At 37.6% G+C, this 18925-nt stretch overlaps 1 pseudogene; it reads right to left on the bottom strand.

The window, feature by feature from the left end:
• Nucleotides 1–18361: 18361 nt before the first annotated feature.
• Nucleotides 18362–18666, bottom strand: LOC114221276 (translation machinery-associated protein 7 pseudogene; annotated as a pseudogene).
• Nucleotides 18667–18925: the final 259 nt, after the last annotated feature.

The following is an 18925-nucleotide window of genomic DNA, read 5'->3' as shown; positions in this document are numbered from 1 at the left end:
TGGAAATGTGGGGATTTTAGACCAACAGGGGATTCTGTTGATCTGTGCTTTGCAATTCTCTTTCTGTGCTGTGGTGAGTGCCTTCTCTGGGCCTCAGCTTCTCCCCTGCCCCCCACTGTTTCCTCCCATGTGTTAAATACTAGAACCACAGGCCTTTTCTAAGGAGGGGATAGTCTATATGGTGTGTCTGTGTGTGGGGAGGTTAAATAATAAGATTATGATATGGGATTATGAAGAGGATCCCATAAAAATTTGGTGTTATCTTTAGGAATTTTAAAAATACCTGAAGACTGTCAAAATCCCAAGTGATTATTTAGTGGAATCTGGAAGGAATACTCTTTTACTTTCCACCTGTCTACAGACCAGCTAGAGGTGGGAGGAGAATTTTCACACATTCAAGTGATGGCACCAAGGGACCTTGGTGGGCTTGAGAGAAGTTCAAGAACTCACTTGTGAATAGTAAATGTACATACAGCATCATGGGTATATGGTTGAAGAAACCTCCTTTGCTATAGATTTAGAAAATGGATCAGGGCACATCAGAGGTGGCTGAGGTACAGTCCCTTCTAGAGACAGGGGACAGAATGATGTACCCTTTATTTTTTCCCATGGATGGGAAATGAAAAGGTGGATGAAATCCCATGTTTGCATGACTGCTGGGAGTTATTAAGTGCTGGAGCCTTGACTTAGACTGAACTCATTCTCTGGGCCTCTGGGTACAAATGTTCCTTAAAATGTTTTCTGAAGCATTTTCTGCAGCTAAGAAAAAGGTATATCTTTTTCTCTAGAATAACCTTAGAAGGGCATCTAGATATTAGGTAACAGCTCTGCATGAAAAGCCGTATTGTTAATCTTTGAAAGGCTAGATTAACTCAAGGTTTATAACATACTTCTATTTTTCTTCTTTCATAAGGTAATAAGGGAAGAGTGTGAGGTGGTGAGGGCAGACATCACTTAGAGCACTAAGGAATTTACAGGAAATATCATTGCTTTGTAAAGCTGTAGCACGTTTGTGGCGGTTTAGGCCACTCAGATGTGTAAAGCTTCTGGTTCACTACTGTTTCTCAGGATAAGGTCTTTTTCCCCATCTGGGTCTGGACAAATGGAAAGATGGAAGTGCTAGGTAGGTTGGATAGAGAGGGATGTTGTGAATGTACAAGTCAATAAATGTGTGAGATATGTCTCTAAACGGGTATCAGTTTAAATTTATCTCTAAGTGGGTATGAGCAGGTGTGCCTGACTGACTATGGTTTCTGGCACTGTTAATTCTCTGGATCTCTGCTGAAACTGTCACCTTGGAAAGCAGCTGTACCTTATGCTTAAAGATATCTGGAGCTACTGCCGGATTGTTCTGCATGAGGAGAGGATAGATAGCTTTAGTACTGTCTCTTGACTGTTCTCTTGAATTTTCTATTTTTCCCCATCTTTTTGAGATATAATTGACAAAAATTGTGTATATTTAAGATGTAAAATTTGATGTTTTGACACATGAATACTCTTGAATTTCCATATTATAAGACACAGAGAAATATCTTTTGGGAAATTACTATTTTTCTTAAAGTGTACTGGTATCTATTTAATATTTGAGTTAAAGAGGGAGAAAGAGGGGGCTTTTACCAAAGAATGTGGAAACGGATTCTGGCACAGGCTCTGGGCAAAAACAAAACAAAACAAAACAACAACTTACTTTTGCTGGGCTTTTGGGAAAACCACCTGCCATCTATGTACATTGTTTTCACCTTTTCATGTCTGTATCATGGAGAGATCTTATTGCAGCATATATTTTCTGAGATGGTCCCAATTTTGAACATTTATAGTGCCCACAGATCATTTAAATGCCAGAGAAATGCCAATATTTTGTCATTTTAGTATCTATATATTATGGCTTAGAACAGTTTTTTTTTATGACACTTCTGGGCCTTAAAAAATTTTTTTTTAAAAAATCAGCTTTATTGAGATATAATTCACATACCATAATATTCACCCACTTAAAGTATTTAGTTTATTTACAAAGTGTGCAACTATTATTGCAATCTTAATTTAAAACATTTCATTATCTCGTAAAGAAATCCATTAGCAGCCATTCACCATTCTCTTCTCCCTCCAGCCCATGGTAACCACTAATCTACGTTTTCTCTCTATAAATTTGCCTATTCTGGACATTCCATATAAATGGAATCATATAATATGTGGTCTTTTGTGAGTGGCTTCTTTCTTTAAGCATTGTTTTTCAGGTCCCTCCATGTTGCAGTGGTATCAGTACTTCATTTTTTATTTCTGAATAATATTCCATTATATGGCTATCCTACATTTTGTTCATCAGTTGAGATGTTGGGTTGTTTTTACTTTTGGTTGTTATGAATAACGTTGCTATGCTTATTCATGTATAAGATCTTGTGTGGACATATGTTTATATTTCTCTTGGGAATATACCTAGGAGTGGGCTTGCTGGGTCATATGGTAACTGCATTTACTCGTGGAGGAGTTTCTAGAGAATACCAGGACCTGCAGCCTGGTGACCTCCTCAGTGGTCACATAGCTCTTGTCATCAAGAACCTTTACAAAAGTTGTGTCAGACCCCAAGGTGACTCCTAGTTATTCCTACCTCGTGGTGCTCACATTTTTGTGTAATCTCCTCCCTTTGAGTTGGGGAGGAACTTTGACTTGCTTCCTACCAATAGTATATGACAATCATGGTGGAATGTTCCTTTGGTAATGCTATATTAGGTAAGACTCCATTTTAACAGAGTAGAGACTTTTCTTGAGGGTTTGAAGTAAGTAGAGATGCTCAAGAAACCCATGTAGCAAGGAACTGCAGGTGGCCTGTAGGATGTAAGGACAGCCGTCAGCAGTATAGCCATCAGTCATACAGCTGCAAGGAGATGAATTCTGCCACAACTGGAATGAACTTGGAAGTAAATTCTTCCCCAGTTGAGCCTTTGATGAAAAGGTAGCCCGGGCAATACTTGATTGAAGCCTTATGAGATGCTAAGCAGAGGACCCAGATCCATGGAAACTGAGATAATGACTATGTGGTGCTTTATGCATCTAAATTTGAGGTAATTTGTTATGTAGCATTAGAACACAAATTCAGATTTAGGATTTGGTTCCATTATATAACCTGAGCTGGGTGCCACTGAGTTTATTTGTCAAGGCAGATGTCCTCTTTATTTATGTGTATGATTATCATTAAAGGGCAAACTGCTGTAGAAGTTCAGGTATGTGTTGGTGGCTATGAAATAACTGTATCTGAGGTATAATTTCTAGAATGGGAAAAGGATAGTGACTGAAATAAGAAAGTTCCACTCTGCCTCCTTGACTGGAATGGGATACATGCATCTCTAGAAACTTCCTTCCAAGGAGAAACAATAATCAGAATAGTAGTGACTTATATAATGAGCACGGCTATTTATTAGGGAGTAAAGTGGTGGGAGGATGAACATGAACTTGAGATCATGCCCTGATGGAGTTATGGAATCTCCCTAATTCGTCTCGCTCTCTATGCAGACATAAGCTTAATCTTGATACTAGCTTTTCCTTGCACTTCATTAGCCACATAATAACCAAACAATCCCAGCATGGTGAGCATCACTTCTATTTTTAGAACCCAACTGGGACTATTCCATCTTTCTTAGTCATCCGTTTCTATATTTAACCACTCTTACAATCATAATTTTTAACTTACAGCTCACATAAATCCTTTCTTCTTCAGTTAAAGCCTGTGTTCTTCCATACCTGCCCCCAAACAGTTGGTAATAGCTGATTATGTGAATCTCTTGATTGTCTTTGTCATACCATTTTGTTGTGTTACATTTAATTCCTTACTGACTAAAGTGAAGAGAGGGAGGTGGATTTTATTCTGTAGCACAGAGACACATGTGAAATGCCTTTTTACTTCCTCTGTGTTCTTACTTTAATTTCAAACCCTGTATGGAATACTCAATGTGCAGTAACTAATATAAAAAGTCATGCCTCTTGTAACATACAGCTAGAAAACTAACCAGACTTACCTCAGATGACTTGGAAGTTTGCTAGTTAGGGGAACAAAGCAGTTGAAACTGATGAGAAATGAATGTCTGATAACCAGTGGAATGGAAGATTGAATCATCCCTGAAATTTCCATCTTCCCATATCTCACGCTAGCTGTTTCATAAAGAAGCAAATCATTGTTTTGTTAAGAATGGAATCAACTGTGTTTCTCCTTATATTCACAACAGTGCCATCCATATTCCAGCCATAGGGAAGAGAGATAAAATGGGTGGAATCATTTTTTTTTAGGTGATGTACATCATAGAACAAGTTTGTCAGGAAATAACCAAATATTACTTGGATATGGTAAGGGTGGCTTTTTCCATGAATAGGGTCTCATCATTTTTCTTTGTTTTTATTTAATTTTTAATATTTATTTATTTATTTATTTTTATTATTATGTTATGTTAATCACCATACATTACATCATTAGTTTTTGATGTAGTGTTCCATGATTCATTGTTTTCGTATAAAACCCAGTGCTCCATGCAGAACGTGCCCTCTTTAATGCCCATCACCAGGCTAACCCATCCTCCCACCTAATACATTATATGTTAAAAAAAAAAAAAAGAAGATAGCAGGAGGGGAAGAATGAAGGGGGGAATCGGAGGGGGAGATGAACCGTGAGAGATGATGGACTTTGTTTTTATTTTTTATATTGATTAAAGAAATGTGTGATTGCACTCTTATAGAACAAATAGAGATGATGTTTATACTTACATAGCTGATTTCATTTATTTTTGACAATTATTTTCATTTATGGTTATCAAAAAACCATTTTTACCTCTCTGCAGTGCTGGGACATTATGTTGTGATGTTGTCTTATTTCCCCATTCCATTACCCATATCTCTACAATATTTTACAATAGAAGTCCCTGGGTCTGTACTTGCTGTTCTGCATTTATTCCTCTTGGTAACTGGTGAGTGGGAATTTTCCGGATGGCAAATACTATCTTGGCTGTTCTTTCTAGTGTCTGGCTCCTTGGCCCTCTTGAGTTGGGAATATCAGTCTGCCAAGCCCTGTCTCTGTAATTGTAATTCCACATACTTCACAGATCCTTTTTATAAAGGCATATTCTTGTCCCATTTGGACCCAAACAGAATTAGTAAATGTTACATTACAGTTATAAATTATAAAATGTTCTGTAAAGCAAGGTTTTTAATAAGTGTACAGGGCATACATCGTCATGAAGATTAAACTGAGATAGAGCTGATTCTAAACATTTTGCTGTTTTTCTCTTTGTCCTAAATATAGACTGCGCTAGGTAATTTTCATACCATTAGCCCCGCCTTTTCCAGTTCATTCTCTGCTGTTACTTGTTGTTCATTTGTTAAATACCACATTAACACCTCCCTGCTACTTCCACAAGAGACACCAGATCTTAGCTGATTTTCAACCCATTTCACCTCCTGGGACTTTATGGGCTTCAGACTCTGTTTAGCATTATTTTGCTTCTCAATTGTCCTTTTAGGTGTCTCTGCTCAAGTGTCTCTTAAATTAGAGGTAAGTGAGATAGTGCACGCCCCAGTTGTTCTTGGTTTACTCAGAGTTGCTCATTCTTGCATTCATCTAAGAATCATGCCACTTTGTTTTGTGTTTGTTTTGTGCCAACCATTGTGCTCGGTGCTCAGAATACAAAGTTGAATAAAACATTATTCCCTGACCTGGAAGAATTTTAAAGATGGAAAGAGTCATGCAAGCACATCATTATGACATGATTTAAGTGCTCCAGCAGGGCTAGGAGCCCTGAATCAGCCTGGAGGAGTCAGAGACGGCGACATGTCATTTGGGTCCTGATAGATGGATAAGGATTTAGCAGATGTGCAGGTATGAGGGGGTGGTGGCTGCAGAAATGATTTCTAGACTGAGGAAACAGCATGAACAGTGTGGAGGCACGAAAGGACATGGTTGGCTTAGAGAATAGTGAGAAATTGGGTGTGACTGCAGTGTAGGGTGTGTGTGTGTGTGTGTGTGTGTGTGTGTGTGATGGGCTGTGGGAGATGAGCTGGGGGTGGGGGAAGTTTGGAAAGAGAGAGAGAGATGTTGTAGGCTGGGTGTGGAATTTCTAACTTGATTTTGTAGCAATGGGAGACAGTGGAGGTCTTAAATAGAATAGTTAAGTTACATGATAGGGAGACAGTGCACACAGAGGTGTATAGTTGAGACTTGAGATGGCAGAGGTGGGTCAGAGGGAGACTCTAAAAAAGTCCGCTAATGCAGCAGCCATGGAATCCTCCAGTAGTAATATCTGGCTATGAGGATCTTGAAATTAGACTGAGAATTAAGTCCAGGGGAGGGCAATGCAGAGGAGGGGCTCCAGCTGAGAAAGAAACATTTCAGAGGTAGAATTGTCAAGATGTGACTGATGGGGTGAGAAAAATGAGGAAGGGAAAGTGAGGGTAAAATTAATATCAAATGTATGTAATCAAGTAAATGACTAAGTGTTAATAAGTAAAGAGTAATTCCAGATTATGAACTTTATGAAGGCAGAATAATACTTCTTTTGATCCTATGTTACATGGTACAGCATTTGGCAAATAGTTGATGTTGCACAAATAGTTACTGAATGTTGTAAATACAAAAATGGCTAACAAGGAAAAATGCCTGCTATCCTGAAGGCATATGAAAAATGGCCTAAGCTGGTCTGGGGGACAGGGAAAGCTCCTGAGGAAATGCTATTTAGGCTGATCTATAAAGCAGTTGTCATGGTGACTAAAGGCAAAGGAACAGCATGTGAAGAGACCCACAGGCAAGAGGGAAGCTGGCATGGTTCTATAATTGAGAGAAGTCTAACAAGGATCAGTAGGCAATGATGGGATCAGAGTGTTATATTATCTATTGTGCTGCATAATAGATGACTCTAGAACTTAGTGACTTAAAACAACAGACACTTATTATCTTATAGTTTCTGAGGGTCAGGTATCCAGGAGTGGCTTAGATGGTTATTCTGACTCAGGGTCTCTCCTGTGGTTGTAATAAAAATATTGGCTGGAATAGCAGTCATCTGAAGGGTTGACTGGGTTGGAGCATTTGCTTGCAAGAAAGCTCTTGCCTATGGCTGTTGGTTGAAATCTCAAGTTCTTCACTGGCTGTAGACCAGGGACCTTGGTTCTTCACCACGTGGGTCCACAAGGTTGCTTATAACATGGCAGCTAACTTTTTCCAGGTAAGTGATTCAAAAGAGGGTGAAAGCCAGAAGATACAATGACTTTTATGATCTAGGCTCAAAAGTGGTATGTCATTACTTCTGTATGCTGTTGGTCACACAAACCAGTACTGATACAGTGTGGGTGCACTACATAAGGATGTGAATACCAGGAGGCTGGGGTCATTGAGAGAGAGTGAGTGAGCAAGTGAGCATGAGCAAAAGCGCACAGGCAAAGGTTGCTGCAGAGGGAGGGGGAGAAGCAGGCTCCCTGCTAAGCAAGGAGCCCAATGCAGGGCTAGATCCCAGGACATGAGCCGAGCCAAAGGCAGCGGCTTAACCAACTGAGCCACCCAGGCACCCCTGAGCTCTTGATTCTTGTTAAGGAGTTGGACTTTGGGGAGAAGGAGGAATTTTCTAAAGGGCTTTAAGAAGAGAATGGATACTTTAGAATGAATACTCTGGATGCAACATATTGAATAACTTGCAAGAGGCAAATTTGGAGGCTGGGAGAGGAATTTAGAGGTTATGATTATAATACACATGTGAATTGATGGTGGCCCAGGTTGGGGTGAGTGAGAATTGGATTTAAGAGATATTTAAGAGGTAAAGTTGCTGGAATTTGATGATTATTCGGTTGGAAGGTGAGGAAGAGGAAATCTAGGGTAGTGCCCAGGATCATGGCTTAACCTTCGAGTTCTGGACAGGGACTAAGACTGGCAAAAAGAAAAAGCCAAAAGGGATGCGATGATCAGAACTTTGCTACAAGTTCTGGCCTGGGTCTCTCTGATCAGTTACTGAGATTCAACTGTCGGGGCAGAAGGAGATCATCAGTTAAGGTTAGCTTTGTCAAAATCTTCTGAATGTTATATTGCAGACCCTGGGAAGAGGGGAGCCTACAAATAAATGTAAAGTAGCTCCTTCTTACCAGGTAGTTTGGAGGGCAGGAAATAAACAGTTCTTAAGAGTTAGAAAGATTTTGTCCTACTCAAGGGCAAATGAGTAATAAACTCTTATATACCCCAGAAGATAATGGAGTGAATTCCATGAGATTTTATATGGTAGGAAAGGGAAAGTCAATTCTTTATCTGGGATATTTTACCCAAAACATTCTGTAACAGCAAATTTTCCACAATAGGAAACTACATCCTTTTTATTGGTATAAAATGCACATCATTTCCAGGCATTATGAATGCATATCAGTTATTCAGTACTTTTCTCTTCAAGCTTCTCATTCTGAGAGAGTTGAATTAGTGATGAAATCCATTTTACAATACCGATTTCCCAAATTACACTTCTTGGAATAGTAATTTATCAGCAGGAAGCCATTGTGTGTGTGTGTGTGTGTGTGTGTGTGTGTGTGTGTGTGTGTGTGTGTGTGTGTGTGTGTAGATATACATATACATAATAGCAGCTCTAATTGAGACCTAATTGACATTGGGGGTCAAGTGTTAAAATTATGTCAAACACAGAGAGCCAAATAACTTTCCATTTGACTCCCTCTTCTCTCCACTTTATCCTAGATCATTACTACTCCCACCGCTCCTTTTATATACCCAAGCTAGTCTGATTCATCTGCTTCTCTTTCCTTCTTTCCTCCTACAGAAACTGCTAAAATTATTTTCTATTGAGTTATAACAGTATTTCTGCAGAACCTGAAGCTCCACCTTTAGGTTCCATTGAGTATAGGCTCAAAGATAAGTCTTCATTTGAATGATTTTTCTGACTTTCTTGTTTTCCTTTCTTGTTTGTGTCAAAGAAGTTCTTTGTGGTCCATTCTGTGATTTTATGAAAGAAGTTTTTGGAGCCTAATAGGACTTGCTGTTTTGCACCAAGTGAGCTGAAGACCCTTTCCAGGAAGCAAGGGCAGTTTTCTTCAACTGTTTGCTGCCCTGTGTTTTGCCTCTCACTTTCTCCCATGGCTGCTCTGTAGACTCTATCTCCCACTAATTATTAATGCTTGACTTCTTGCCCTTTTGGAGGAAGCCCTTTATGCAACCAGAATTATCTGGACTTTTTTATTTTTTTCCAAAATGTAACTCTGCAAACAGACCCTGTGTTGTACTCACTTCCAAAATATTTGTGTTTGAGACATTTCATAGAAAAATTAATCCATGAGCACAAGCGAGTTTGTACAGGTAGATATGTTTGCTGAGAATTATTGAAAGGAATGTCAACACTGGCTGAGCCAGTCACTCAAGTCAGAGGTTTGTCCCATGGGGCAGCTGCCATATAATGAGGCTTAAAACAGGATGAACTAATGTGGAGTTAGTAACTCATTTCTGAACTCTTAAGCTTATTTGCTCAGCCTGTTACCTATGAAACTGTTTTTTTGAGCTATCTCTAACAAATGCACAGACAAAACCAATTCTGTTAAACACCATTTAGTCATAATCACCACTGACCTTAAATATCTTTTAAGGTGTCTATGTATGATCAAGTTTTTTCTCATTTTACTGTTGAAGAAAGTAAAAAATAGGGGGTTAAGTGACTGGATCTAGTTACTCTGTTACACTGAGTAAGGAGATGAGATAGTTGGAGAAACCAATTTATAAAACTTGTAGCTTAATATTGGATCCCCTTAAAACATCCTAAATTAAAATTTTTCTTTTCCTTCAACAACAAATGTTTATTGAGTACTTATTTGCAAGATACCATGCCATATGTTAATGACAAAAGAGGTAGATACTATCTGCAAGGATCTTGTAGCTGTGGAGATCCTGGGGATAATGATATACTTAGAAAGAAATAAAATGAGTCAGTGTATGTTAAAGATGGTTCTAATGTACAAATACTATGATCAAGCATGTCAAGGTGATTAGGAAAAGGATTCTAAAAAAGATGGAGATAAGATATGAGATAAGATCCTTCTGTACCATCCTCCAGACTGGTAGGTAGAAATGCATGCTGGTAAGAGGGTTCTGGAGACAAGGTGACCTTTTTGGTTGAAGAAGGGATTTACATAGGGTAATTGTGGGAGCTTCTCATCCAGAGGTTAGTGAGCCCGACTGCACAGTCTTCAGTAACAAACTGAATGCAAACTTTCCTCTGGAAGTTACTAACAAGCTCCTGAAGATTTGGACAGCAAAATGATAGCTTTTCAAAATATATTTATGGAGTGACAATTATATGTCAGACACTATTCTAGTATAGGATGTAACATCAAGTAAGACAGAGTCAGTACTGTCACCAAGCTTGCAGTTTAGTGGAAACAGACAAGTGGACAGGCATCTACAAAATAGTGTGATAATTCCACAATGAGACAAGTATAGGTAGACCTGGAAACACATGGAGGAAGGAGCCCTAACCCAGGATTAAAGGATTAGGAAAGGCTTCCTGGAGGAATGTATTGTTGAACTAATTTTTCAAAACACATGTTTTATTTTTTCTGAAAAAATAATACACTCATATTTTAAATATCAAACTGTTGTCAGGACAATGAAGTAGTTGTAGACCTGGCAGTAATGAGCTAGTGATACCTACCCCCCAACCCCTTACCTTGCTGAAGTGGTGTCAGAGAAAGCCAGATAAAACAGTCTTATAACATTATAAAATAACATCATACCAAATATCCAAATTTTAATTAAAAAAATCACTCGTATCAACAACCAGGAAAATCTCTTACTGAATGAGAAAAGACACTCAAAAGATGCCAAAACTGAGATGAAAGAAATATTAGAATCATCTGCCAAAGATTTTAAGGCCACTCTCATAAAAATCCTTCAGAGTAATTATGAACATGCATGAAATAAATGAAAAAAAAAAACCTTCTCAACAAAGAAATAGAAGAAGATATAAAGAAGAACTAAATGGAAATAATGCAACTGAAAAATACAGTAACTGAAATGAAAAGCTCAGTTGATGGTCTCAACAGAAGAATGGGGAGGTCAGAGGAAAGAATCAGTGAACTGGAAAATAGATCAATAAAAATTACCTAATCTAAACAACAGAGAGAAAACACACTGAACAATATAAACAGAGCATCAGAGACCTGTGGGACTAACAAAAGATATAACACTGTCATTAGAGTCCTGGAAGGAAAGGAGAAAAAGGGCAAGATTTTAAAAGTACTTGAAGAGATAATGGCTGAAAACTTTCTAAATAGAGCAAAAAACCAAACCAAACCCAAAACTTACAGATTCAAGAAGCTGAGCTAACCCTAAACAGGATACACCAGAAGACACAATAACATACATCGTAGTCATATTTGTGAAGGACTAAAGACAAAGAAAATACTTGAAAGCAGTGAGAGGGAAATGACACCTGACCTATGGGGGAAGAACAATTTGAATGATAGCAGATATTCATCAGAAACTGGAGACAAAAGAAATGAATACAATATCTGTCTTAAGTGCTGAAAGAAAAGACCTGTCAGTCCAGGATCCTATACCCAACAAAAATATCCTTCAGGAATGAAGTAGAAATTAAAACAATTTTGGATGAAGGAAAGCTAAGAGAACTTGTTGTCAGTAGACCTAACCTAAAAGAATAGCTTAGGAAGTTTTAGTCATCCTTTCTTTTTCTTTTCTTTCTGCCAGAGAAATGATTTAAAAAAAAAAATCTTAAAATATCACGGAGGAAGGAAGAATATGGTAAGCAGAAATATAGGTAAATACAATAGACTTTCCTCCTGTTCTGGAGTTTTTTAAAATATATTTGATAGTTGACACAAAGATTATAACACTTCTGACAAGATTCTTACTGTAAATAGAGGAGTTATTTAATATAATTATAATAAAAAGAAGAGGATAAAAGGATAAAACAGTGGTAAGGTTTCTACACCTTACTCAAACTGGTAAAAGGACTAGTAGACTATGTTGTATATATATCATGTAATATATTAGAACAACCACTAAAAAGGTCTGTACAAAGAGATATACTCAAAAATACTATAGATCAGAATGGAATTGTAAAAAATGTTTAAGCAATTCATAGGAAGGCAGGAAAAAGAAAACAAATGAAAAATAAAACAGAAAACAAAAAGTGACATGGTATAAGCCCTAATATGTCAATAATTATATTAAAATAAGCTGTCCAAATGCATCAGTTAAATGACAGATATTGGTAGAGTGAATTGAAAAACATGATCCTACTACATGCTGCCTATAGGAGACTCACCTGAAATTTAACAGTATAGCTATATTAAAAATAAAAGGATGGAACAAGAGATATTATATTAACATTAATTGAAAGGAAGCAGGAGTGTCTATATTAATATCAGATAAAGTGGATTTCAAAGCAAAGAAATTTACTAGAGAAAGAGAAGGATATTATATAATGTAAAAGGGCCAACCACCAAAAAAATCCTATGGCAATCTTAAATATGTATGCACCAAACAACAGAACTGTAAAATATGTGAAATAAAACCTGATAGAACTAGAAGGAGAAATAGACAAATCTTTAATTATAGTTGGAGACTTTAACATCTCTCTCTTTATAATTGATAGAAATACTAGACAAAAAATCAGCTAGGATACAGAAGAACTCATTACCATCAATCAATTTGATCCAATTGGTGTTTATAGAACACTCCTCCCTGAAACAGCAAAATGCATATTCTTTTCAAGTGCCCATGGAGCATATACTAAGATAGATCATATCCATGGCCATAAAATAAACTTCAACAAATTTAGGAGCCTGGAAATCATACAGAATGTGTCCTCCAACTGCAATGTAATGAAAGTAGACATCAGTGACAGAAAGATAAGCACGGGAAATAAACAACATACCTCTGAATAATCTGTAGGTCAAAGAAGAAATTTCAAGGGAAAAAAATATTAAAAAGTAAACTGATGAACTGAATAAAAATGGAAATGAAACATAATCAAAATTCCTGAAAGATAGCTGAAGTAGTAGTAAGAGGGGAATTTATATCATTAAATGCTTACGTTAGAAAATAGGATAGGTTCAGGGGTGTCTGGCTGGTTCAGTTGGAAGAGCGTGCAACTCTTAGTCTTGGGGTCATGAGTTCGAGCCCCATGTGGGCTAGAGATTACTTAAATGAATAAAACTTAAAAAAGATAAAAGGAAAGTAGGATAGGTTCAATTCAATTATCCAAGCTCCCACCTCAAGAACCCCCATGTTCCCCCCAAAAAGAGCAAAATCTAAAGCAAGCAAAAGGAAGAAAAAAAATAAGAGCAGAAATAAATGAAATTGAAAACAGAAAAAAAAATGGAGAAAACCAATTTAATAAAGAGCTTAGTTCTTTGAAAAGATCCATAAAATTGATAAATCTCTAACAAAACTGATTAACAAATAAAGAAGAAACAAATTACCAGTAACAGGGATGAAACAGGGGATATCACTACAGACCCTGCACATACTGAAAGGATAATAAAGGAAAACTATGAACAACTGTACTTATAGATTTGACAACTTAGGTGAACAAATTCCTCAAAAAACACAAACTGTCATCCAATATTAAATAGTTATAAGGGCATATAACTATTAAAGATATGGAATTTGTAATGGAAAACTAGAACTAAAACCAAAACTCTTCAAACAGAAATTTTCAGACCCAAATGGTTTCAATGGAGAATTTTACCAAACATTTAAATATGAATTAACATCATTTCTATATCATCTTTTCCAGAAAATAGGAGAGAAGAAAGTATTTCCTAATTCATTTTATGAAGCTATAATTACCCTGATTCTAAAACTGGACAAAGATAGTACCAAAAAAGAAAACTATGGACCATTGTCCCTTATGAATATTGATGCAGAAATCCTTAACAATATATGGGCGAATAGAATTCATCAATATACAAAAATATTATACACCATTTCCTAGCAAAGTCTATTTCAGGGATGCAAAGCTGGTTCAGTATTAAAAAATCAATCAATGTATTCTGTCATATTAACAAGATAAAGAAGAAAAATCATATGATCATATCAATTGATATAGAAGAAACATCGGGCAAAATTCAACATTTATTCAGGATAAAAATTCTTAGAAAAATAGTGGTAGAGGGTAACTTTCTCAACTTGTTAAAGAACATCTATGAAAAACCTATAGCTGATATTATACTTACTGGTGAAAGACTGAATATTTTCTGTCACAGATCAGAAACAAGACAAAAATAACCTGCTCTTACCACTCTTAACTCAACATAGTGATTGAAGTTCTAACAGTGCAATAAGGCAAGAAAAAAAGGCATGCAGATCAGAAAAGGAGAAATAAAACTGTCCTTATTTGCAGGTGACATGATTTTCTATCAAGAAAAGGAATCTAAGAAAAAAAAAAAAGAAAGAAAGACCCCAGAACTAATAAATGGGTTCAGCAGGGTAGGAGGTACAAGAGCAACATACAAAAATCAATTGTATTTCCATATACTAGCAATGAACATATTGACACTAAAACTAAAAATATTACACTATTTTAAATCATTTAAAAAATAAAATAGTGAAGGTGCAAATGTAACAAAACACGTATAGGACTTGTGTGCTAAATAAAATTACAAAATGCTGATGAGTCAAATCAAAAATTAATGGCATGGGGCAACATACTCTCTTTATGGATTAGAAGATTCGACAAAATAAAGATGTCAATTCTTCCTAAATTGATGTGCAGGTTTAATGTACTCCCTATTAAAATCCCTCCAAGATGTTTTTGTAGATATAGACAAAATTATTCTAAAATTTATATAGAAAGGCAGAAGAACTAATGTAGATAGGACAGTTTTGACAATGACAAAAAGCTGGAGGATTCAGTCTATGTGATTTTAAGACTTATTATTTAATAATAGTTACGAAGATTGTGTGGTATTAGTGGAGGAAGAGATATATAAATCAATGGAACAGAATAGAGAAGCCAGAAATAAATACACATAAATATGTTGAACTTACTTTTGACAAAGGAGGAAAATCAATTTAATGGAGGAAAGACAGCCTTTTCAACAAATAGTGCTGGAGTCATTGGTCATTTGTAGGCAAAAAATAAACCTTGATCTAAGCCTCATACTTATACAAAAATGAACTCAAAATGGATCATGGAGTTAAATAGAAAATGTAAAACCATAAAGCTTTAAGAAAAAAAGGAAAATCTTTAGGATTTAGGGCTAGGTAAACAGTTCTGAGACTTGGCACTAAAAGCATTATCCATAAAAGGAAAATTTGATAAATTAGAATTAATCAAAATTAAAATATTTCTTTTTTCTCCATGGAAGAGCCAATTGGTAGAATGAATAGGTAAGTTACAGAATGAGAGAAAATATTTAGAAATCACATATCTGACAAAAGACTAGTATCTAGAATATATAAACAATTCTTAAAACTCAATGGTTAAAAAAAATCCAATGAGAAAAAAGCCCATGAAGAGACATTTCACTAAAGAGGACATATAGGTGGAAAATAAACCCATGAAAAGGTGTTTAACCTCAGTAGCTATTAGGGAAATGCAAATTATAACCACGATGAGGTATCATTTATACCCATCAGAGTGGCTAAAATAAAGTGACGTCAAATGCTGGTGAGGATGTGGAGAAACTGGATCATTTGTTTACCACGAGTAGAAATGTGAAATGTCACATTCTGTCTCTAGGAAGTATTTTGGCAGTTTCTTAAAAACAAATAAACAAACAAAAACAAAGCCAAAAACTAAGCATGCAACAACCATATGATCCAGCAGTTATACTCTTGAATATTTATCTCAAAGAAATGAAAACTTAAATTCACATAAAAACACTTACATGAATGTTTATAGCAGCTATATTCATAATAGGAAAGAAAAAACTTTAAACAACCCATATGATTTTAATGGGCTCATGGTTGAAAAATGGGTCAATAGATGAACAGGTACATCCACTCCATGTAATACTATTCAGCAATCAGGGAATGAACTATTGATACCTGCAACAACATGGAGTTGTTCTCCAGAGAATTGTGTGAAAAAAAGCCAATTTTTCAAAGGGTTACAAACTATATAATATCTTTCTTTCATACAGCATTCTTGAAATGACAAAATTTTAAAAAGGGAGACCAAATTAATGGTTGCCAGGGATTAAGAAGGGGCCAGGGGTGGGAGAGAAGTGAGCATGACTATCATGGGGCAATATGAGAGATCCTTGGGGTGATGGAACTCTTCTGTATCTTGATGATGTCAGTATTAGTATTAGTCTCTTGGTTCTGATACCATAGTATAGTTTTGTGTGATGTTACCATTAGGCAACACTGGGTAAAGGGGTTATCTTTACTTGGTTATCTCTGCATTGGGTTATCTTGGGTTATCTCTGTATTATGTCTTAAACTGTATGTGAATCTATAAATACCTTAAAGTAAAAAGTTTAATTTAAAAAATTAAACATTTTTGAGTTAGCCAAGAGGAGAGAGTAGAGAAGGGCATTCTGGAGGATGGATAAATGGAACTGCAACTAGGTCCACAAAACTGGGTGGAGTGCAGGACATGTGTTGGGGTGGTGGGTGAAATAAGGCTGGAGTGGTCAGGCCAGGCCAAATTACAAAGTTAGAAAGAATTCTTTGTCTAAGGAATTTGAAAATTTTATTTATTTATTTTTAAGATTTTATTTATTTATTTGCCAGAGAGAGAGAGGGAGAGTACAAGCAGGGGGAGTGGCAGGCAGAGGGAGAAACAGGCTCCTTGCTAAGCAAGGAGCCCGATGCGGGACTTGATCCCAGGACCCTGAGATCATGACCTGAGCCGAAGGCAGACGCTTAACCATCTGAGCCACCCAGGTGCCCCAGGAATTTGAAATTTTTAAAACATATGAAGAGCCTTTGAAGAATTTTAAGTAGGAGAGTGACACAATCATATTTTTGTTTTCAGTGATGATTGGAGGATGACAGGAAGTCCAATTAATAGACAGGGGCAGACAGATGAGGGGAGATGTGGGATTAAAGTCTTGGAGGCGTTGATGCGCTATAAGAACAGAGACTGAGAATAAAGAGAAAGAGTGGGAAGGTGCAGTTTGGAAGTGGATATGAGGATTTTGGTTTAAAAGGTGGAATAGTTCTGGAAATAGCAAAGAACTGGATTTGGAATAGCAGTAGATGGCTGAAATAGAGTGGAGGTCAAGGAACTGTAATGTCAGATAGGTTGTGCATAAGGACATCAGATTCACCTGGAACCTTGAAAGATGACCGCACTAGAGAAGAAAGGAAGGTAATGAGATGGTACAGATGCTCAAATCTGTAAGGAATACAAGTAGTGGAAAAATGAAACAAGACGAAACCGGAGAGGGAGACAAACCATAAGAGACTCTCAATCTCAGGAAACAAACTGAGGGTTGCTGGAGTGGTGGGGGGTGGGAGGGAGGGGGTGGCTGGGTGATGGACATTGGGGAGGGTATGTGCTATGGTGAGCGCTGTGAATTGTGCAAGGCTGATGAATCACAGACCTGTACTTCTGAAACAAATAATACATTATATGTTAATAAAAAAATATATGTAGTAACTAGAAAGTCAGTAATAACAATGGCAAGGGAAGGAGTGGGAGCTACAGACAGATGATATAACCCTCAATAGAGATGTGTTTGTATAAACAGGTGGAGGGGTAGTAGTCTGAAGGCAGCAGTGTAGAGCAAGAAAAACGTGATGGATATCTCCAACCCCCTCTCCCCCCATCATATGGGCAGAGGGACAGTGAACAACCCAGGATCGGAAGTGGAAACACACAGGTAGAGGGAGTATTTGGGGGAAAGGTGGAAATTCAGTGGTGGTTGACAAAGAATGAGGATCCCACAGAGTCACATGAGAAGGGCTGATGGATTTGTCAATAATGGGAGGATGAAAGGTGGATTTGGGGTGAACAGAGAACTGAACTGGGTGGGGGCGGGGGAGGGGACAGAAGAAAGAGCAAATGACCAGAGGAACTTGCGCTTTGGGTCCGGCCGGGCAAAGGATGACAGTTAGTGACAGGCATGGCTGAATTAACTGGCCTCAAGATGCTGCCTGGATTTCTGCCATCAAATGACTTTTTAGCCTGGCAGAAGCATTAGGCCCTGGTGGTGTCTGAGACAGGATGACATTTGGTGTTTGTGTCCCAGCCGGTGGTTTGTAGCCTTCAGAAAGCAGTCGGTTTCTGCTGTAGGAAAGCCCAGTCCAATGATGGGAAGTGCAGTTAGGCCAACATGAGACTAAAAAGAATTACCAGCATTGGTAAAACTCTGGCTTTGGTTATTTTATTTTATTTTTTTTACAAAAATTTATTCTTAAATGTACAACAGGATCTAAGACAACACTTCATTCCAGCTGTAGGTAGCAACAGATGCTATGACAGGGAATCCAGATGTTTAAACAGGAATGGAATTAAGGATCATCATTGCCTCGGGCACAAGGAACAGCTTACTCTTTGCCAGATTTCTTAATTCCACCTGTGGCCAGGGGGCCCTTCCCCACGGCCTTCGCTTTTAGCTCCTCGAGTTTCTTCTGCTCCTCTGTTTCTGCCTGAATGCCTTATCTTCCTCGTCTATCACCTTGGCCTGCTTCTTGGGCTGCTTCAGGGGCTTCTTCTTGCCACCTTCGTGGCTGGACATGGCACCTGCCGTCCCTTCCCCAGACCCTGCTGCCGGAAGTGGAAACTCTGGCTTTGGTAGAAAAGGTTGCTGTGGTTAAGTTCAGGCAGGCTTATCTAACATTTGAGGGACCTGGAGCAAAAGGACAAATGGAGGTCCCCGGCCTGTGGTTTACCCTGTTGTCTTTTCAGCCCTGGCTTTGCTCTGCACCAGGAGGAGTCCTGGGGAATCCCCAGTCTGTGCATCCAAGTTTCATCCACTAAATCCTGACAGCTGTCTT

Source organism: Eumetopias jubatus, unplaced genomic scaffold, assembly GCF_037043125.1.
Source record: "Eumetopias jubatus isolate StellerSeaLion01/CBP00866 unplaced genomic scaffold, mEumJub1_p1.0 scaffold_7, whole genome shotgun sequence".
Lineage (NCBI taxonomy): Eukaryota > Metazoa > Chordata > Mammalia > Carnivora > Otariidae > Eumetopias > Eumetopias jubatus.
This window is presented reverse-complemented; position numbering and strand designations above follow the sequence as displayed.